Consider the following 21,746-nt stretch of genomic DNA (forward strand, 5'->3'; position numbering starts at 1 on the left):
TCAAAGGCCTTAGACAAATCTAAGTAGATCACATCTACTGCATTGCCCTGGTCTAAGTTCTCACTCACCTCCTCATAAAAGCTAATACCCCATTCACATCGCCAATGCTGAGTCGCACGCAGGATTTGGACATTAGTTAGTCCTGGGAGCAATATGGCATTAAGCCGGGTTGCTGATGTCAGATAGGGCTGGGTGAATGTGGGGGAGGAGGCAGCACTTGGAGCTGATGCTGTCTCCAAGTGCTGCATCCTCCATAAGTTATACGGTCATTAGGTTGACAGCACTAAGGTCGACCTGAGCCAAGGTCGACGCATGGTAAGGTCGACAAGCATTATGTGGACATGGGCTAGGTCAACAGTCAAAATTTCACCATGGGGTTTTTCACTTCTTTTTGAGCCCTACCATCCACTCGTTCAGGGGTCAGGGAATTTTTTTACCTTTTTCCCCAAAATATATTTAGATATGCCGATGGTACCCCCTTGATTTGAAAGGAAGGAAATCATATAATTGTAATACACACTGTACCCCCAGAATTTGATGATATATCCTGATAGTATGGTACACAGCTTGGCAGCAATTGATGATGATGATGATCATGTATGGCTGTGTGTGGTACAAGCCACAGTGGCAGTACAGACGGGAACAGTATGAAATCCTGACGGTCGGAATCCTGGCGGTCAAAATCCCGACGCCGGAATCCCGACCGCCGAAATCCCGGCAAGGGGGGGACGTGCATCGCCCCCCCTTGCAGGCTCACTGCGCTCGCCACGCAGCAGGCCCGATGCCTCGCTACGCTCGGCACACTAATTTATTCTCCCTCTATGGATGTCATGGACACCCATAGAGGGACAAAGTGCCGGGATTTCGGTGGTCGGGATTCAGGCGTCGGGATTGACTGCATTCTGTACAGACTGCATGATATCAAGATGGCGCAGCAACTAGTCGACTCTACTGAAAAAGTGGGTGGACTTGGAGGCGGGGCTCAGGGCATCACGCAAGGAAGTGTGTTATACACAAAGGCCTGGCGCACTGCACTGCCTCAGGTCCTTGTACACTACAGTACTGTAACACACATAGCTGGGCATGTACAGTATATTTAATCTCTATATAATGTATATATAGGTGCTCCATGTTGATTGTGTAGACATTTGGGTAAAAAAGGGAAAAACCCCATGTCGACCTTTTGAATGTCGACCTAGCCAATGCCGACCTAATGCTGGTGGGGACCTAATGTCATATTGACCTAAGCCCATGTGGACCTTACCATGTATCAACCTTGGTTCATGTCGACCATCAGTTGTTGAACCAATGCATGTTGACCTTAGTGCTTGTTAGCCGCTGCCGCCCTGGACTTTTTCCTGTGGCGTACAGGTCTGGGACGGGCGGCGAGCGCAGTGTGGAGAGGAGGTGTCGGGGACGTTGCCAAGCAACACCCCAAACTTCTGCCCTCACTCTCCCTGCTGCTGGGCGTCGGGGCGTTGCTCAGCAACGTCCCTGAACTTCTGCCAGGCGAGCGTCCCCCAGTGCGGCTGACGTCAGCAGCCGCCGGGGGCGGGAGATTTGAATAAATAGCCGGCGTCTGCTGGGCACAGACGCTGGTTATAGCTACTTGGACCCTGCCTCGCATTTCCAGTGGTGTTCCTGGCTCCTGAACTCCCTTGCTGTTGTCCCAGAGATTCTGTTCCTGCTGCAGCTAAGTTCTTGTTACGAGTTCCATTCCTGCTATCCTCCTGTCTCCTCATTATCCAGTTATCATCTTGGGTATCTGCACTGTGGGGCTTGTCCCTAGCAGTGCAGGGTAGTTCAGTAGAGGTCTGAGCATTGTTGCTACTATTTTACAGTTTATTCCATCTTCAGTGCATTGTTGCTATTGGTTATTATGTCATACCACCCTTTGAGCATTGTTGCCTTTTGTATTTTTATATTCCACCACTGTGCATTGATGCATATTGTTTTGCCTTAGGGCCTGCACATTCCGGGGTTAGTTAGATATTCTTTTGCTACTGGTCTGTCTCCACGAATACGTTGTTCCCTCCTAAGACCTGACTGTAACGGAGTCTGGGCGGACAAAATTCGCCCTTACAGCTGGGACGGTAAAGGTGAAGCCTAGCTCTGCGCGTATTTGTGTACTCCAGGTTGGGGCAACAGAGTCAGGGAGCAGGTCTGCTGACCTCCTACAGAGTCCTAACAGTGCTGTCAACCCTATGACCCATACCCCTCACTCTGCAGAACACAGAGAACACTGGCCCTGAAGGATTGCTTAGCAGCACATCACTGTGCAGCGCTGTGTTCTGAGCAATCTGAGCATCTCAGCAATCTAGCATCACTCAGAACGCTTATCTCCCCATGTGTAGGCCTCTTTACAGCATGGCATCTCTTATTTATCCCATACTTAGGCCCCACACTCTTTCATACTACAGTACGTCACACTGACTCCAAACTACATAAGCGATATTTGGCTTTACAGATAAGAAATCACATGATTATTAATTGTTCAGTTAACACCTCCAAAGGGAAAGTGGAATGCTGCAATTATGTGTGTTCAAAACGTAGAGTAGAAACTAGTTATAATAGGTAACTGGAGGCCATTCAAGGTCACTGCTAATTCTTTCTTCCATGCAGAAACCATTTATACCCTATGTGATCACAATGGGATGACCACATTTTGCCATTTTTATAAAAATGAAAATATGGTGCTATGATAATTTGTACAGGGGGTAGGTGGCCTTACATATATATTTGCCATCTCATGCAGAATAAAAAATCGGTCTTTATAAAACAAAGTTGATAATTACATTCAAGTAATAAGATCTGAAAAACATTTCTCAGACAATTGTTACAATGTATATTTATACTTGGTCTTTCTTTTTTCTTCTTTATTTTGGTTTAAGTTTATTGATCTGATATTGTACCATGATGGACTTATTGGGATTCTTCATTTACCTGATATATCCAGTGGTATTTGCAAGATGGGGCTGTAGCATAGTCCAAAATTCATAGAGTTTTGTTTTATAAAAATAGCTAAATCATGTAATTTGGGCCTATTATTGTTCCTACAGTATTATTAACCTCAAGAATATTAATTTACAGTAATTTCCAGTAAATTTTGATAACCTCACATCTCACAAGTTTGTTCACCAATACAGGCCAAAGGCTGGCTAAGCAAAGCAACAGAGCAGCGACACAAGCAAACGCCAGTTATAGATGATGTATTGAATTGTAATATGGACATACACTAGCGCACGCATGGGGGAGGGGGGGGTGAGTACCTAGATTCCCCCTGCTGCCAATTTATTACCGCACTTGACTGAACTTTTATTTTTGTGAGGGAGACCCAGGAGTTCTGGGAATTACGCTGCAGCTGCCTCCTCATATCCTCAGAGACAGCTGGGCTAGCAGCTTGCTGTCCCTAGGGGAGGTAGAGCTGCGGAGCATAACTCCTCCCAGTCAGTGGCTTGGGAGTTACCAGGCAGATGCCCTCTAAAGTCACAATAGACGCAGTTAAGGCGGCATCTGCATCAAAACCCAATTGTAGAGCCACACCCCTGCCCAAAGGACATGCCCCTTTTCACAAGGCCACACTTCCTTTCAACAGCCTTGAGCACCCACCAGCAAAAACATAAATCGGCACCTCTGCCCCTATGTAAGGTTGTAACAATGGCCCTTATTCAGATCGGTGCGTACTTTCCCGAATTCATACGGAGCGGTCTGCACGCCACGCTGTGCGGTGGCGTGCGGACATGGTCCGTAGAAACGCCCACCGGTCCTCCGCATTCGGACGGAGTCACTGTTTAAGAACAGGGCGTGTTCACGGATGACATACAAACCATGCGTGTGCGGGGGAAACACTCAGATTCTGCACGGTCTGACAGCGTAAGCACGGTCTGACCGCGTATGCACGGCCTTCCCGCGTCAGAACGGACGGGAATCTGCCAGTACGCACCGATGCGGTGTACTTACGCACAAAACACCACCACTCTTATCTGAATTCCCAAATGGATCACATGACACACTTAGGCAATTATCAAACCACTTTGAAAAGGGATTGTTTATCCTGGTCATCTATTATTTATCTAATTGATTCTTAAACACTTACAACCACTTTACATTAACCCTAACATTCCCTATGCAATAAAAAATGCTATCGACCCTTTTGCAGCGTACATAACTAAACATCAACATTTTTTTATTTTTCATTAGATTTATACTTTTACTGTAAAATACTAAAATAACACACAGACAACTTCATAATTAAACGTTAACTTTTATTTACACAACATAAAAAAAATAACTTAAGAAAAAAAAAATCAATCCAGGAGGAGGTCGCAGAGGTCATGTACATGGCCAGCCATCCGCATGAGGTCCTCCCGCAACCTCATTAGGGCCCCTCGCACACCCTGGGCTGCCTCCAGGTAATCTGTGGGCATGAGAAAGGGGGTACAACATTAATTATGCTACTCAGGTACACCTTGTACAGTCAATCCTAAGTACCTACACCATGAGAAATCATACATACAAACAAATACTTAGCCGATCCTGTATCTAATGGCAGAAAATATATGATCATGATGCTGCCACAACACACACACACACACACACACACACACACACATACACACACATACACACACACACATACACACACATACACACACACACACACATACACACACACATACACACACATACACACACACACACACTTGTGTGACATATACATTTGACAATGTATATATCAAAATCACCACAACACTTGAGGATCACTCACACTTCTCCTGGCCAAACACTCCCCAATCTACTCGAAACCTACACCCACTACAACATGCCACATTTAGCCATACATATATACCTGCATGTTACTGCTTAATAGCTAAACTGCATGATAGATAGATAGATAGATATATAGATAGATAACACATTAAAAGGCTACCCTAGTCACTCTACCCTATTACTTCATGATTCCTTGTCACATTGCCAGACAGGTCAAAGTGCAGCACTAATCTGCTTCCATACACCAAACCATTTCGAAGTTCAATACATCCTACATAAGTCCTTTCAAAAAAACATGCCAACAACACAGGACCACTGGCTACAGGGGGGCCCAGGAGAACTGGACACTTGATACTCCGTTAGAAATCTGGCCTGCCGATATTCCATTGATGTTTTGTTTGTCTTCTATACAAAGACCCTGCTTAAAGAAACACTCATCACCTACATGAGCCTGCACATTGCACGGTTGCAGCATGGCCCTATATGGCCAAAGTGTGTCAGTTGTTTTCCATTTCTTTGGACTACTCTTTACTCTATTATAGCAAAATGTCATCATCTTTGCCACATAACTAACTGTCCCTAAGTTAGTCATGAGTCATTGTGACTACTTACCCCTGCCAGACACCTCCACCGGCTCTTCTTCCTCCAGACTTGGAGGCGGTGGCAGCTCCTCAAGGGGTAGGGCCTCTTGGTACACGGGGGGGGGAGGTAGATACTGGAGGTTGCTGATTGGCTAGGGGGAGGGGTGTGTGTAGGGGTGGTGGAGGCGAGGTATTCCACCTCATGGTGGCCCTCAACCTCCTCCTCCATCTCCACCTGTCCCGCCTCCTCCTCCTCCACCTCAACCTGGCCCTCCACTTCCACCTCCAGGGCGACCTCCTGGACCTCCAGGGCGTACTCCTGGACCTCCTGGCCCTCATATGTTGCCTCCTGCCCCTCATCTGAGGCCTCCTGGCCCTTATCGACGGCCTCCTGGCCCTCATTGGTGGCCTCCTGCCCCTCATCTGAGGCCTCCTGGCCCTCATCGGCAGCCTCCTGGCCCTCATCGGCAGCCTCCTGGCCCTCATTGGCGGCCTCCTGGCCCTCCTCCTCTCTGGCCTGTCTGGCTCTCTCCCGTGCTGTGGGTTAACCAAACAAAATGGGTCAGTGTCATTTGACATTGTAATTGACCAAGTACATATCCTACCCACATTATATATGTGTTATATATCACACATATAGTATATGGCATTTCTATGTCATAAACACCCAACTGACCTCATGTAATGTTATTATTCAACTAGCTGACCCACCCGGCGTTGCCCGGGAAAACCTTGGGGTTTCCTTATTTCCAAAATTGCTGAAAAATGTCATCTTACAGTATGCTGTGACAAAGACCTAAGATTGTAATTTGTTATAGATTCCACCATAATGTTAGAATGTGTTTGCATTGATACTCAATGACGGCAATGAAATCAGGTGTGGTGTTGTTGTTTGAAACACAACGCTCCTGAGTTGATAACTTGTATGTGTTGATGAATTTAACATCCACTCCTGAGATTTAGCACCTACTGTATGACATATCCTCCAACATCTGAGGGTCAGAAATCGGAAAAGGGACGTGGCCACACCTCAATTTCTATACTTTCAATGGTACAGTTTCTAGGGTGTGTAATTACAGGCGCTGAGTGCATGGGGTCCGGGGTGGGCGTTACTTACCGCGCCATAATTAATTAAAAATTCACTGCTCCCTGCCACTGCCACTCCCCTCACCGAACCTGCCTGCAGCAGTCTCTGAGGTCTGGGGATTTGTAAAGCACATGCACCGAGCATCTCTACCAAACAGTGGGGCAGCCCCTGAGTGTGGGAGCAGGTCCGCGGGCCTGGCCACATGATGTCATGACGCGACGCACGCTACCCGCACCACTGTAATGCACCACTGGGAATGGGTGCAATGGGCCAAATTCTTCCCTACACCCGCCGGGCCAATCCACTGATCCAGCCATCACAATCATCAATGGATGCATTGATAAGGTTTGGAGTTTAAGAAGTTGAAGAATAAGACTGAGAATAAGAATTGCCATGTTACAAAGTGTACAATTTACTCAATAAATCGTGAAAAAAATGTAAGTGTACATAGAAGTACAATCAAGAAATGAAAGTAGGATTAAAAAATAAGTTCTGATTCAAACTGATAATTGTTTGGAAGGGGGTGGGTTGTGAAAAAATCTATAGCTGGGGGTATGGATATTGTGGGCATAATTGGTGTTTGTTGATCAATGTATTGATCAATGGGTGCATTGGCCAGGACAAAGATTTCTCAGTGCAACTCGCCGGGGAGCGCAGTGACAGGCTGGAGGACTGGAGAGACGGATATGGGGAACAAAGTAGAAACGGTACATTAGGTACAGTTTTTATTTGCTGGTACAGACGGTTAAATAAACGGCAAATTATTTTGTATGTGTTCTGTGTGTTTATGTGTGTTGTACTGTTTTTGTGTGTGTGTTGTAGTGTATGTGGTTGTGTGTGTTGTATTGTATGTATCTGTCCAATGCGTAAGTGTGTGAGGTGTGCTACATATATACAGTATGTGTGTGTTGTGTCTTTGTGTATCTGCGCAATGTTTAAGTGTGTGTTTTGTACTGTTTTTTGGGTGTGTGTGGTGAATGTGGGTGTGTGTTGTGCTGTTAGAGGTATGTTATGTGTGTGTGTGTTGTGTGTATCTGCCCTATGTGTAAGTGCGTAAGGTGTGCTATGAATAAATCTGTGTGTGTGTGGTGTGCTGTGTGTATCTGTGCAATGTTTAAGTGTGTGTGTTCTGTGTATTGTACTGTTTTTGGGTGTGTGTTGTAGAGAATGTGGGTGTGTGTTGTACTGTGAGTGTTGTGTTGTGTGTATCTGCGGAATGTGTAAGTTTGTGAGGTGTGCTACGTATATATGTGTGTGTGTAGTGTGCTTTGCGTATCCTGGCAATATTTTAGTGTGTGTGTTCTGTGTGTTTGTTGTACTGTTTTTGGGTGTGTGTTGTAATGTGTATGGATTTGTATTGTACTGCATGTGGTGTGTTGTGTGTGTGTGTGTATCTGTCCAATGTGTAAGTGTATAAGGTGCTCTACGTATAAATGTGTGTGTTGTGTGCTATGTGTGCGTATGTTGTGTACTGTGTGTGTGTGTGCGTGTACAATATGTATGTGTGTGTTATGTGTGGTCTATGTATATCCTCAATTATTTCCTAATTGTTTAAAGCCTTCACCATAATGTTAGAATGTGTCATTCATACTCAATGACAGCAATGAAATCAGGTGTGGAGTTGTTCCTTTGCAAACGGTTTCCCAGATCATCGATTTTTTTCCCCAGAACATCAATGAAGGTAAATTACAACTTGGTGTTTTTTAAATTTCTAAGTGAAATTTCCCAAAAACGGCTTCGAGGTGCACACCACCGGGTCCAGAGGTATTTTTTTGTTGCTGAATTTGGTGTCTCTGAGTGCCACGGTGTGTCCGCAATGCGACGGACACGCACACACACACGCACGCACGTACACAGACTCTTCCACTTATTATATAGATAATGTGAAAATGAAAACACTCACTGGGCTAGATGCACTAAGCTTCAAAAGTGATACAATGGAGAGTGATAAACAGGCAGCCAATCCGCTCCTTCCTGTCATGCTACAGGTTGTGTTTGAAAAATGTCAGCCAGGAGCTGATTGGCTGGTTGTTTATCACTCTCCATTTTATCACTTTATGAAGCTTGATACATATGGCCCTTAATATTAATGATTGATGAATTGCGAAAAAACTTACACCGTTCAATTCGGCGTCTGAGCCGCTGTAGCAGCTACGGCTGCCGCCTCCTCAGGTCGGACCATCGCCTCTCCAGTTGGGCGACGGTCCTCCGCACATTGGTGCGGGCGAATATCCGGCGCCGGGCAGCAAGGTACGCCTGGCGCTTGTCTGCGTTGGAGATGAAGGGGCCTGCACGCCCCAGCCTCCTCTCCATAACTGCCACCAGCGACAGCAGCTCCGCAGTGGTAAAGGGTGCTGCGCGCTGGTATGCCGCCATTTTACCACTGGCACATGAAAAATCTTCCTGTCCTGTGATTGGTTGGTAAGGTCACTATTTGGTATTAACTTTTTAAGCTGTACTTACTGTATGCATTTATGTGTATGCGTACATTTATGAGAAAAAACACATACACAAACTAGCCCTTCGCCATTACATTGGACACCTGCCTGCCTGCCTGCCTGCCTGTCTGCCTGCCTACCTGCCTACCTCCTAGTGCTTATATATTTTGAACTAAACCCCCAAAATAATCATAAATACTAAATCTGATAAAAAAATAATCACCCCCACATCCCACACATACATGGTGAAAAAAGTAAGAAATTCAATGTACTCACCAGACACGGATGATAAGCTCAGCTAAAAAAATGAATACATAAAATATGTTTTTAAATCTATGGACAATACGTTGTTTATTGGCCTTAAACCAATACACCTCAAACCGAATACGTAGTGCTATTGCTATTGCCATTAAAAGGCCATGCTGCCTAATGTTTAATTAGGAGGACACTAAATTTAAATCATTGTCAACCTTGATGTGGATAAAAGATCGGAATGAGGTTTGGTCTGGACAACATTCAGAAATGTACCTGAAGTATCTCATGGCCACAGAGTCCCGCAGCTGGTATCCGCGTCTGCTTTCAGGGGAGCGGGATGGGCGCATGGGCGGGTCTTGCGGCTCAGATGGCACCTCCCACTCATCAAAGGATATCTCACGCCGCACAGCTATGTTGTGAAAACAAACACACACAGGCCCACAATCCACGACACCAATTCAGGCGCATACTGTAAGTCACCACCAGTGCGGTGGAGCACTCTAAATCGACCCTTCAACAGGCCAATTGAGCGCTCCACCACTTGCCTGGTGGCAACATGCGCCCTATTGAATGCCTCCTGTGGGCCTGGTTCTAGGGAGCTGTACGGCGTAAGTAGCCAGGGCGTACATGGGTAACCGGAGTCACCCAGAACCCACGCATCACAGCCTTCAAGCTCTTGGAGTCTTTGCCAAATCCCGGTTTGTCGGATAACATGAGAGTCATGGGCACTTCCGGGAAACTTCGAGTTGAAGGCGAGAATTTCCATGGATGGGCCACATACCAGAGTGGAACAATTTTCGGTTCCTATAGATCTTCTCACTTCTTGATGGAGGCACAAATGGTACATGGGTGCCATCCACAGCCCCTATCACATTAGGGAAGCCAGCAATTTGATGGAATGCCTGCTGGCTTCCGTGAAGGGTCTCTTGGGCAAAAGACATGGCCACGAAGTGCCCCTTGCGCCTAAACATGGCTGAAGTCACACGCCTCAGGATTCGGCTGAAAGCCGGCTGAGATATTCCAGCAAGTACTGCCACTACTTGTTGGAAGGATCCAGAGGCGCAGAAATGCAACACCGCCAGCAGCTGAGTGTGAGGCGGAATTGCTGTGGTGAGCCCATGAAGAGGTTCTAGATCACTCTCAATTAAAGAGAGTATATCTAGAATTACATGTGGGGGTAACCTGTACCTAGTAAGTACCTCATCATCGGGCATCCCAAAGAGTGTCACCCGTGTGCGGAAGATTCTAGCACGTCCTGGCCTCCTTGGCCGACAAGTGGGGTGAGCCGCAAGTGCCCTTAGCCTCTCACCCATATACTGCATCACTGCTTCTGCAACCTACAACAAAAGGTTACTAAATAAGGATAGACCTATGCAAAGATTGGTTATGCTCCAAAATTTGACACATTTGATGCAACTATACGTACAATACAGGGCCGCCCAGTGTAGTCCCACAGATCCATAGTAATCTAGAATGAAGTTACAATAATATTACTTCGCCACACACCTTCTTAAAGACAAATGTATTTAAAACATGTAACAACTAAACACAAAGTAAGTATTACAGGTGTGATCAACTGCTCAATAACTACAAAGAAACATTTCAAATAATGCTGGGACATGTAGTTCACCATAATATGGTGCCACACACATTTAACAGTTAAATGGTGGGCAGGTAACATGTTTCTGTAATGCTAACAAGACTTTGCTGTACCAACAATCTGGAGCATGCGAGTGCTTACCTTAGAACCTGGCACAATACAGCTCTGGAGACAAATGCACCTAGCAGCAAAGCACTATTTATAGGCCTAGCACATGTGTTGTGCATGACATGAGTGATCACTATTGCATGACTTCTGGGCCGGATTTGAAAATGGATTGGGTAACTTCCTTTTTATGGACAATCTCAACAGTAACACAGTACTACTGAACATTGACAGATAGCATTTAGGATTGCATAACGTTACAGGTGTCCATGACAACAAATCTTTAAACAGGTCAACTACATTATAGTTTGATGTTACGCCAGGTTTTGCACAAGCGAGTTACAGCTACTATGGGCGTGGCCTATGCGCCGCACACACACCACGGCGTACGCTGCCGTACGTGACGCTGCCGCACGGAACGCAGGTTGTAGCTGATTTACGCCAATTACACAAATAGTATTTAAAGTTGTGCTACAAAGGCACAAAGTTGTTTCTAACATGGCTGGCTCTGAATCAGAGGAAGACCAGGTGTTGCAGAACCTCTTAGCCCGCATGGAGTCCAACACCACCTATGTCCCCCTCAACCCAGACCAGCCAGTGGGAGAAGAGCAGCCAGCTGGCCCACCTACATCAGGCCAATCGGCAGCTGGCCCATCTTCAGCATCAGCAGAATCATTGGGATCACAACAGGTGGCTTCCCAACAGAGTAGCCTGGCCAGCACTTTGAGTACAGCGACAGGCGGTCGTGGCCGTGGGCGTGGCCGAAAGAGGCCAACAGAGGAACCAAGCAGCAGGAACATGGCATACGAAGCGCAGGAGCTTGCCATCCTGGTGCTCCGGGCACGGGATTGGATCGAGTGTCCACAGGACAAGTTGACACACACAAGGAGATGGAAGATCTGGGAGGACATAACGGCGGAGATTAATACGGTGGCTCCACAAGTTCGTGAGGCGGAGCACGTTAAGAAGAGGCAAGTTCATGTGTGTTACATTTGAGCAGTACAAGTCCAGTAATGTTTACATTAGATATTAGATGGAGTTGGTCAATGGCCGGTCACGTTGCTTGGAGCCACAGACATGTTTGCCATGTCATTTAATTGATAGTTATTGTAGGGTGAGTGTGAGTGTATCTTCTAAGGGTTGGTTTTCAAAATTAATATAATCTAAGTTTGGTGTCAGGAGGCACATGTTGTATTATGTTGCAGATTGCAATGGGTGCTACAGCAAACATGAGGAGTGACATGTATTAATATGTACGCTTTGATTGCAGGTGGCACGACTTCAAAACAACCTCAAAAAGAAATTGACCCAGCGGTTGGAACACAGCCATACCTCTGGGGCAGGCCCCATGCCTGGAAAGCTGAAGCTCACCCCCCTGGAAGAGATGGCCGAGTGCTGCATTGCAGTGGAGGAGGTCCGGGGGGTGAGCACCATGGACAGCGAGTCCCCAGCGGAAGTCATGGCTTCTTTGCTTGAAGGTAATTATTTGCCATCCCATAAGTAGCTTGTTCTAATTTGCCATGGAATGTGTTGTAATTGTAATGTTCTCTTTCAACAGCATCCCCACCGCTTGGTCAAGAATCTCTTGAGGAGGTTGAGGAGTCTGTGCCACCTGGCCCCAGCAGCAGCCACTGACCGCGGCTGAATTGGCCACGTGGGGGCATGTGCTTGGCAATATTCAGCAGCAGGGAGAGTCGGCATCAGAGGGGTGCGTAGGAGCGAGGAGGTGTTGCAGGGTTTGGTCAGCAGCCAGCAGACTATCGCTGGGAGCCTGCAGGCTATTGCTGAGGCCCAGAAGGCCATGGCTGGCACCCAGCAGTCAATTGCTGCTAGCCTGCAGGTGCTGGCTGATCAAGCCCTGCGGCAAAATGACCTCCTCCTCCGCCATAATGATCTTATGGTGGAGCTACTTGCCAGCAATAGGGTCCTAATGTCATCCGTTTCTGGTGCATTACCACCATCAGCACTCCCTGCTGCCAGAGGGGGAAGAAGATCCACCCCCTCCCCAGCATGTGCTCCACCTGGCCCACCATCTGACCGTGGCCGTGGCCGTGGCGGAAGAGCTGCTGCACGTGGCAAGGAGCCTGCCAGGGGCAAACGTGCCCGCAAATGAACTTGTGTCCACATTAATCTCCACCCTTATGTGTTCCCAAATCTTTCATTGAGCTGTGTGTGTCAGCTTCCTGTGTCCAATTCCGTGCCGAGGGTACCCACATTTGCCCTCGCTTCGAATGTCATGTTTGGTTCCCCTGTTGGCCTCTTTCGGCTACCATTACTGTCTGCTGTACTTGAAGTGTTGGTGCTATACTTTTGTTGTGAAGCCACCTGATGTGTTCCTAATGATTCTGCTGTGGCTATGTATGTCTAGAATACATGGATTTAGTATATATTATTTAATTGTCTTCCTGCTATGCTACCTTTTATTTTGTTGTGATTTCTAATTTCTTTTATAAGTTCCTTTAATAAATGTTTTTTTGTTTCCCCCAAATGTGTGGTTTAATTGATACATGTAGAAGTGACATGTGTATTTGTATTATTTATATTAAGTTGGGTTCATTATTTGCAGTGTAAAAGTGTGTGACAAGTGCAGCATGTAATGTTCCATTTAAGCTGCAATGGGTCCAATTGAAGCAGTGAGAAGCGTGTAATTAACAAGTAATGAGTAAAGTAGGTGATTGTATTGTGTTCAGCTGACATTGGTTGAGGTGCGTCCGTCCTGATTAGGCGTTCCGATTGCCTAGCGCATGACCGAGTGGTGTCCGCAAAGCAATACTTGCTTATGGACACCGCACATTTCTTCCCTTTTTGTTCGCGTGCATTCGGCGTGGTGTCCGAATGCACGCCCACCAAAATAAGTGCACTCCCCCATGTCCGCCCATGTTTCCGCCCAGTTTAGCCCACTTTGAAACTACGCCCCTGTGTCATTCCGAATGACGCTTATAATACGCCCATATTTCCCAAGTGATTGCGGTGCACATTTCTGTACGGTATTAGTGAGAACGAGTACGGAGACCATGCGTGGCACATGCGCATAGCGTTCCCCACGCATGCGCAGACGGCTAAAAAACGCCATCCGAAAGTATACGGAAATGTACGCACCAACCAGAATAAGGGCCCTTGTTGTGAATGTGATTGTAGCAGTTTTTGCCAGATGAGTTGTTAAAGAAACCATGTGAAATTGTGTACTGTTGATATAATACTCATGCAATACCATACCTCCCAACTGTCCCGCTAATTCTGGGCGCTCACCGAGAGTCAAGGAAGACATGAGTTTTTCCCATTTTTAGGAGCTAACATGTACGACAGGTGGTACTTCATGCCTAACCATCCACATTGGCATGGTGGATTAATAAAATAGTGTCTGAAGCATGGTAAGAGCAGCAAGCCATGCAAGGGGATGCGTTACACATTTACGGTCCATGTCAACCATGTCGACATTCGATACAAAAAAAAATTAGGAAAACTCATGTCGACTTTTTGCATGTTGACCTAAATTGGGTTGATCCAATTACCCATACCCATATACTTAATAGTATCTTGGGTTAAGAAACACTTTTGCAGTATGTGAATACACATGGCTGAGTTCACCTTCCACATTAAACTCCCTGTACTTGTCTATTAATTCAGTGTGACCAGATATCTCTGTAAATCAGAACAGCGACAGTTTGGTAACAAGAATTACATTACTCAGGGCCGGCGCTACCCGCTCAGCAGAGGATGCAAAGCAGGTAGGCGCCGAGCAGTCCCAGCGTGAAGGGAGCAGTAGGCGGCTGGGAGGTGACGGAGACCCCCCCCCCCCCCCCCACACACACACCACAGTACAGTACCGCTCTGCAATGCCATCCGCATATGTTAGTACATATGTGCTGGCATCGCGGTGGCCAGGAGGCGAAGGACAGCGATGTATTGTAATACATCCCACCCATAGTCATAGAAGATCATGGGAAAGATGTACTGAGCTTGAAAACTGATAAAATGGAGAGTGATAAACCACCAACTAATCAGCTCCTACCTGTCATTTTCAAACACAGTCTGTGAAATGACAGGTAAGAGCTTATTGGCTGATGGTTTATCACTCTCCATGTTATCACTTTTCAAGCTTAGTACATCTGGCCCCATGGCTCCCCAGTGGCCTCTGTTGAGTTCTACAATGAGTTTGTGAAGAAATTGATCATGCTGACTTTGGTGTGTAGTGGTGCTTATATATGGCTCTGTGTCTTGATAGTCTTAAATGTCAACATGTTGCCTGTCATCATTTTAACAGTATCAACAGTATAACTGTCAACTTGTAGAATGTAATAAGAAATGTAAAAATACAATCAGGATGGCTAAATTAGATGCTGAGCGTACAGACCGTGAGTGGATGTTTCATGTGAACACCTCTTCCATCTGTGGGAACCTCCCCCATCCTCCGATGGTCACCGACCATCGAATGACGGACCAAGCGGTCAGGCAGCACCGAGAGACAGCTCCAGACCACTTGGACATTTTTCCATATGAAAGCAGTGCGGGCAGCTGACATCCGGCTATGTCAGCTGCCAGGCCCCCACACGTGCGTCACAGCCGCATTACCATACATACGCCCAGCATTTTCATGGGAACGCCCATGAAATGCGGGGCGTATGCATATGGTAATGAGCCCAAACAGCCCTTCACGTCCCTCTCCCCCCCCTGCTCGGATGGTTCCGTATGATCGTTTTCTGCACGGACCTCACTCCGTGTTCGGACGTGCAAAGCGTTCGCACATGCGCAGATACGCCTCTGCACATGCGCAAATATCAAACATCGGCCGTCCGACCGCACACGGAGCCGTCCAACTCAATCAGAATAAGGGCCATAGTCTGCAGACCGGGGGAATCGCCGGGCAGTAGTGACACTCTCCCCACTCTGTGCTTAATCATATGTGAGGCCTCCCAGAGAGCAGCTGGGGAAGCTCAAAGGAAATCGGGTCTGACTAGTCTAAGTCATCTTAGTGTATGGGGCCTTTGGACTGCCAGATTTGGATATTATAGAAGAAAAATAGGGAAATATATTAACAATTTCACTGACTGGATAGTGCTGCTAAAATACCATTAACCACCGAGCAGAGCTTAAATAGTAAGGACCCCTGCTACTTGAGGGAAAACAGAAGAACTAGAGACAGTCCCGCATTTTATGGGGAAACAATGTGTTCCCCAATCCATTAAAATGCAAAAATTACATTTTAACAGTGATTTTCTTTTCCTGGCAACTCCTTAGGCTATGACAGGTATGTCCAAACTATGGCCCTCCAACTGTTGTGAAACTGCAAGTCCCTTCATGCCTTGCCACAGTTTTTCTATTAGGGCATGCTAAAACTATGGCAAGGCACACAGCCTCCGCTGCTTTCTGCTGTACTGTGCAGACAGCAGCGGAGGCAGGGAGGAGGTGGATGGATGGCTGTGTGCTGTATCCATTCACCTAAGGGAAGAGGGGCTAGCAGCTGACCTTGGTGCTGGGCTTGCCCCATAACGGCAGTCCCGGGCCCTGGCGCAGCAGTCCCGGCGCTTGAAGATGATGTCATCTCCAAGTGCTGTCCCCGGTTTACACTGCAGGTCGGCACCGCAGTGTAAACTGAGCAAAAGCTGGATCTGACCTGGCTTGGAACCATGTTCCAAATACCAGGCTAGATCCATGATTTTGGTGTAAAAGAGGTATAAGCTGCCAAGTTTAATTTGATATCCCCTTCCATGCTGGAACATAAACTGGACAAACTTTCTCACCCTGGGGCCTGCGCTCTATCACACTTACGCACTCCCTCAGCCTTGGGCCTGCTTCTATCACACTGACGCACTCCCTCACCCTGGGGCTTGCGTTCTTTCAAACTGATGCACTCCCTCACCCCACATCCTGCGTTCTATCACACTGACACACTCGCTCACCAAGGGGCCTGTGTTCTATCTCACCCCATGGCCTGCGCTCCCTCACCCTGAAGCCTGCGCTCTAATGCTGACATGCTTTCTAACCATCCATCCAGACCCCCCCGTAAGCTAGATCTGCACCTCTTTGCTATTGCTTAACCCTAGTACCCTCTTGCCTAAGCCTTAACCCCCCCAGCCTTAACCTAACCACCCCACATATATACACACATACAGCGTTTAGTCTTACCTGGCTGGGAAGGCCTGGACTACAGCAGCCTCTCCCTCATGCTCAGAAAGAAGCAGCAGCAGCAGGTTTCACAATGTGACAGCGCATGTGCAGTAAGGTCCGTGCGCAGTGCAGACAGCTGTTTCAGCCACCGAGCGCTAAGCGGCTGCTGCACTGTACGCGCGGATGGTCATGGACACTAGTCTACAGTCCACACAGCAGTCGGAGAGACGCGGCGGTGGCGTGCGGCTGCACACACAGTCAGACCGAGCCAGGCAGCACACTGTGTGGACCCAGACCCAGTCCGCGCAGTGATATCTCCGGCCGGATCCACCGTGATTGCAGAAGCACATAGGGCCTTATTCTGCTTGGTGCATTCGGGACGTACGCCGTCGGATCGTTTTTTTATTTGTTCTGCGCATGCGTACCTTTCGCAATGCGCAGGCGCGGTGACTTCACAACGCTCACTGGCGGGTCTTTCCGTGCAAAAAAACCTGTCCGCAACAGCACGGTCATTGTGGGCGGCATAGGGGCATGTTGAGGGGAGCGGCCGAAATAATGAGGAAAACTGTACGGTGCTACAACCGCTTGATCGGCCAACGCACCATGCATTTTGTACAGAAAACAGGCGGACGCCAACGATGCCTCCAGACCACCCCTAGAGATACCGTATGAGAGCGGACGCCAGGGTCTGCTAATTAACGCTGATTACTACTCAAACTCAGACACTCAATCTACAGAAGTCGACATGTGTCAACTTTTTCACTCTTACACAAACATTGTTTTTTGGTTTATGCTAAATAGACACATAGATAGTGATTAAAATGCAACATTAGAACATAATAAATATACATGTAATGAGGGGTAAAATGTATTTTTATTAGGCTGTTCATTAAGGTTAGACAATTGAGGTAATAGAAAACAATAATTGATTAACAATTAGAATCATTCTTTTAATTGCCTTAATCATAGTTGAAAGGCTAGATTAGCAGGGCCATATATGTGAAGGGTATGCCAGCGTGCACGGACGTACGCTCACTCTCACGATCGGTGACATACGCTGAGTTTTCTATTGAAAACAGGAGAGACCCGTCTGTGCACGGTGGCGTAAGCTCAGATAGCCACAAGATGTCGGTGGGAAAACGGCCGAGAGACATCCGTAAACGGTGGCGTACGCTCTGTTGTACGCCAGTTATCGGTGTCTAAGAGGAGATCCGTCCGTGTACGGTGGCTTACTCACAAGTGTACGCCACTCCCCTTTGTCGGTGTTTGTGCTCGTCCGTATGCGGATGTTTGTGGGTGGACTTACACTCACCATCCACGTACAGGAAACGTACGGTGTGACGGACCGTACGTACGTTTGGCCGACCGGACCAGAATAAGGCCCATTGTGCCACACACCGTGATGCCCATTGCACATTGTGCCACGGACGGATGGTCACAAACACAGACAAAGGGGAGTGGCATACACTTGTGTGTACGCCACCGCAAACGGACGGATCTCCTCTTAGACACCGATAACTGGCGTACAACAGAGCATACGCCACCGTTTACGGACGTCTCTCGGCCGTTTTCCCACCGACATCTTGCGGCTATCTGAGCGTACGCCAACGCGCACGGACGGGTCTCACCTGTTTTCAATAGAAAACTCAGCGTATGTCACAGATCGTGAGAGTGAGCGTATGTCCGTGCACGCTGGCATACCCTTCACATATATGGCCATGCTAATCTAGCCTTTCAACTATGATTAAGGCAATTAAAATATTGATTCTGGGGCGTGGCCTGACTGCTGAACGGAGAGGTCGCAGGTCCGTGGAGCTCCCTGAACACGGAGCTTCCGACAGCCTTTTGGAGCCTCCCTGCCCACCGCTAAACCCCCAGACTGCCTCTCTTACCTCCCGCCACCCCGTGTAGCGTTGCTGCGGAGCCGGGGGACAATCCGGGAGTCCCCGCGGGTTGCGGCCTACGCACAGGGGTGCAGCCGGGGCCTCAATTTTCAGGCCGCTCGCGGCTCTGGTGCCGCGGCTGAAGTAGCGGCGATTGCCAGCTGGGCATTAGGGGAGGCTTCCCCCGCTAGTGGCGGAGCCCCGCTGGTGCCTGACAGTGACACCTGGAGCCCCTGGAGAGTCGCAGGGGACTCCTGCATGCCGGGACCCTCTACAGGGGAGACGCAGCGGCCATCTTAAGGAGTCGAGACCAGCAGCCTTCCACGACCTGGCTCTGTCCCTCACCTGCCTGCCCAGTCAAGACGCCTACATAAGGACACAGTAAGTGGACTGGGGTATTCTACTACAATCCACCTGCCTGTCGAGCCTGCAACACTAGACAGAATTGAAGTTTATTAACTCCTACCTGGGACACTAATATAAATATAGCTTGGAGGGGCATTTACCCTCAGCCCTCCCTGCTCCCCCAGGGGTGGATGTTCTCCTGGCTCCCCCTTTCTGACATGATGACCTAGGGGTTTGCAGACTTTGCAGGACACCTCTGGTGCTAATACTGGTGGGTGCTCTCCTGCAGGAGCCCTGCTGAAACTGGACATTTCTCTCCTTATTGCTTCAACTCTGGTCCTACAGCGCCATCTTGTGGCAAACATTGGCTCAACACCCAATTCTCTTATTTAATTACTATACTGCCTAGCACCATATTTCAATAAATAAGCCCCACAAGTGCATTACATATTATTCCACTCTGCCATGGCTGGGCAGACGGGATTAGATGGATACACCCCACCTGGTCTGCACAACATTGTCCTGAAATACAGAAGGGGAGGCTGACCTCTGGAGTGTCCATGAGATAACGGCCCCCTCGGCTTGCGGGCCATGACCCCCTAATCACCCACGCAGAATGGGGAGGCGTGGACGTCAATCCCCCACCGGACTCACACCAATTTGAAGTATCTAAATGCACTGTTAACCTTGTTGTGACTATTCATCCACATCTCACTTGCTAATGGGGAGGACCAAGAGGGGCTTACAGACGCCGGGGCCCAGACAGTCGGGCGAAAGCCAACCACAGTCCAATATGTTTCGCTATCTTACCCAAACCACCGAGACCAACACCGAAGATATTCAAACTTCCTCTGATTCTTCACAGTCTCCAAAAAATCCTCAACAAATGGAGTCTATACCAATCTTATCCCCACCATCAAATTCGGAAGTCACGCTAACTGAGGTCCTATCCTACCTCCGTACCCTACCCACCAAAGCAGATCTTCCATCTAAAAAAGACTTCCTCGACCTGGAACAATCTCTGCGAGAAACAATTAAGGTGGAGGTTTCTGCGATTCAATCAGAGCTGAATCAAACAGCCCAGCGTGTTTCTGAATTAGAGGAACACACCGGAGAGGCGGCGAAATACCAGACCAAGCTGTTTGAAGTTTCATCCATACATGCCCAGGAACTAAAACTCCTTCAACGTCGTATTGACGATCTCGACAACAGGGGGAGAAGAAACAATTTAAGGATACGTGGCCTCGCTGAGGACATTCAAGGACCTGGTCTTCTCAATGCCCTCACTAAAATCTTTAATGAGATAACTGATGCAGCCCCTGACAACACCATCTTGTTCGACCGGGCTCACCGCGCCCTGCGTCCCAGAGGTCTACAACCAGAAAAGCCAAGGGATGTTATTTGTCGATTACATTACCACAAGGAACGTGAGGACATTTTGAGTAAGGCCCGAAAGCTAGAAGCTATTGAATTTAATGGAGAGAGGATCCAAATATTCCCTGATCTCTCCTGGAATACTCTCCAACAAAGGCGTCTGTTAAAACCCCTCACTGACATTTTGAAACAAAAGAACATAAGATTCCGATGGGGCTTCCCGTTAAGCATCCAAGCGTCTCATGAGGGCAAACTAGTTTCGCTTCAGGACCCAGATGACCTGGACTCATTTTGTTCGACCCTTGCAATAACCAAACCACACCTTGCCGACTGGATTCACCTCACAAAGCGCCTTGACCCTCCTCACCCTCCGTCTGGCCCCATGCAGTGGCAAACAGTGGGAAAAAGAACCAATGCCTCGCCCTCCTTCGGAGCGACCCAATCCACAGCGGTGACCTGAGTCTTGTCTCCTCTTGATAGACTGACCCATAAACAATGAGGAAAAGGGTTTGTCAGGACTGTTGAAATATTTAATAGTCGTTTAGTTTAAATTGTCTAGATGGGTTTCCTACCCCCACTCAACACGACTCCCTGAGGAGTTATACCTCATTTTTCGGGGTCGCATAGTTAATGGGCTGTTGGCCTGGAGGTGGGGACCAATGGGTCCTAAGCAATATTAAGAAGTCAGCTCAAAGATAACAAGACATGGTATGCACAAGTCTAAGTTTCGTTACCTATTATTAATATTGTTGACCATACCATTTGAATGACTATATTTGGTCTTGTTGTTCTTCCATAGTACATTCTCAGTTTACCTTTTTCTGTTAGGTGTTCTTTTATTTATTTTTTCTTGTTTTCCACTCTAACCTGAGTTTAGCACCTTTTTACAGGATAGTTTAAATAACTACAGCGCCTAGGTCCAAATAACAACAGCCACTCCCTCACAGGTAAATTAACTTTACCAAAGTCCATTCATCTGAGTAATTATAGTTAAGACAGTAAGGAAAATGGTATAGAGTATTCTATATGAGAGACTTTTTCCCTTTTGTTAAAAGTAACTATAACATCACACCTAGAGATGAATAGTTCCTGTCACACATTGCCCCTCTCATTGGGCGCTTACTCTTACTATAATATGTGTAGAAAACGCATTAGATCACACTTTTAGTTCCAATTTCTTAGCCCGGTGGCTGGTGACAC

The sequence above is a fragment of the Crinia signifera genome, chromosome 5 (assembly GCF_055691185.1).
Source record: "Crinia signifera chromosome 5, ASM5569118v1, whole genome shotgun sequence".
NCBI classification, from domain to species: Eukaryota; Metazoa; Chordata; class Amphibia; order Anura; family Myobatrachidae; genus Crinia; species Crinia signifera.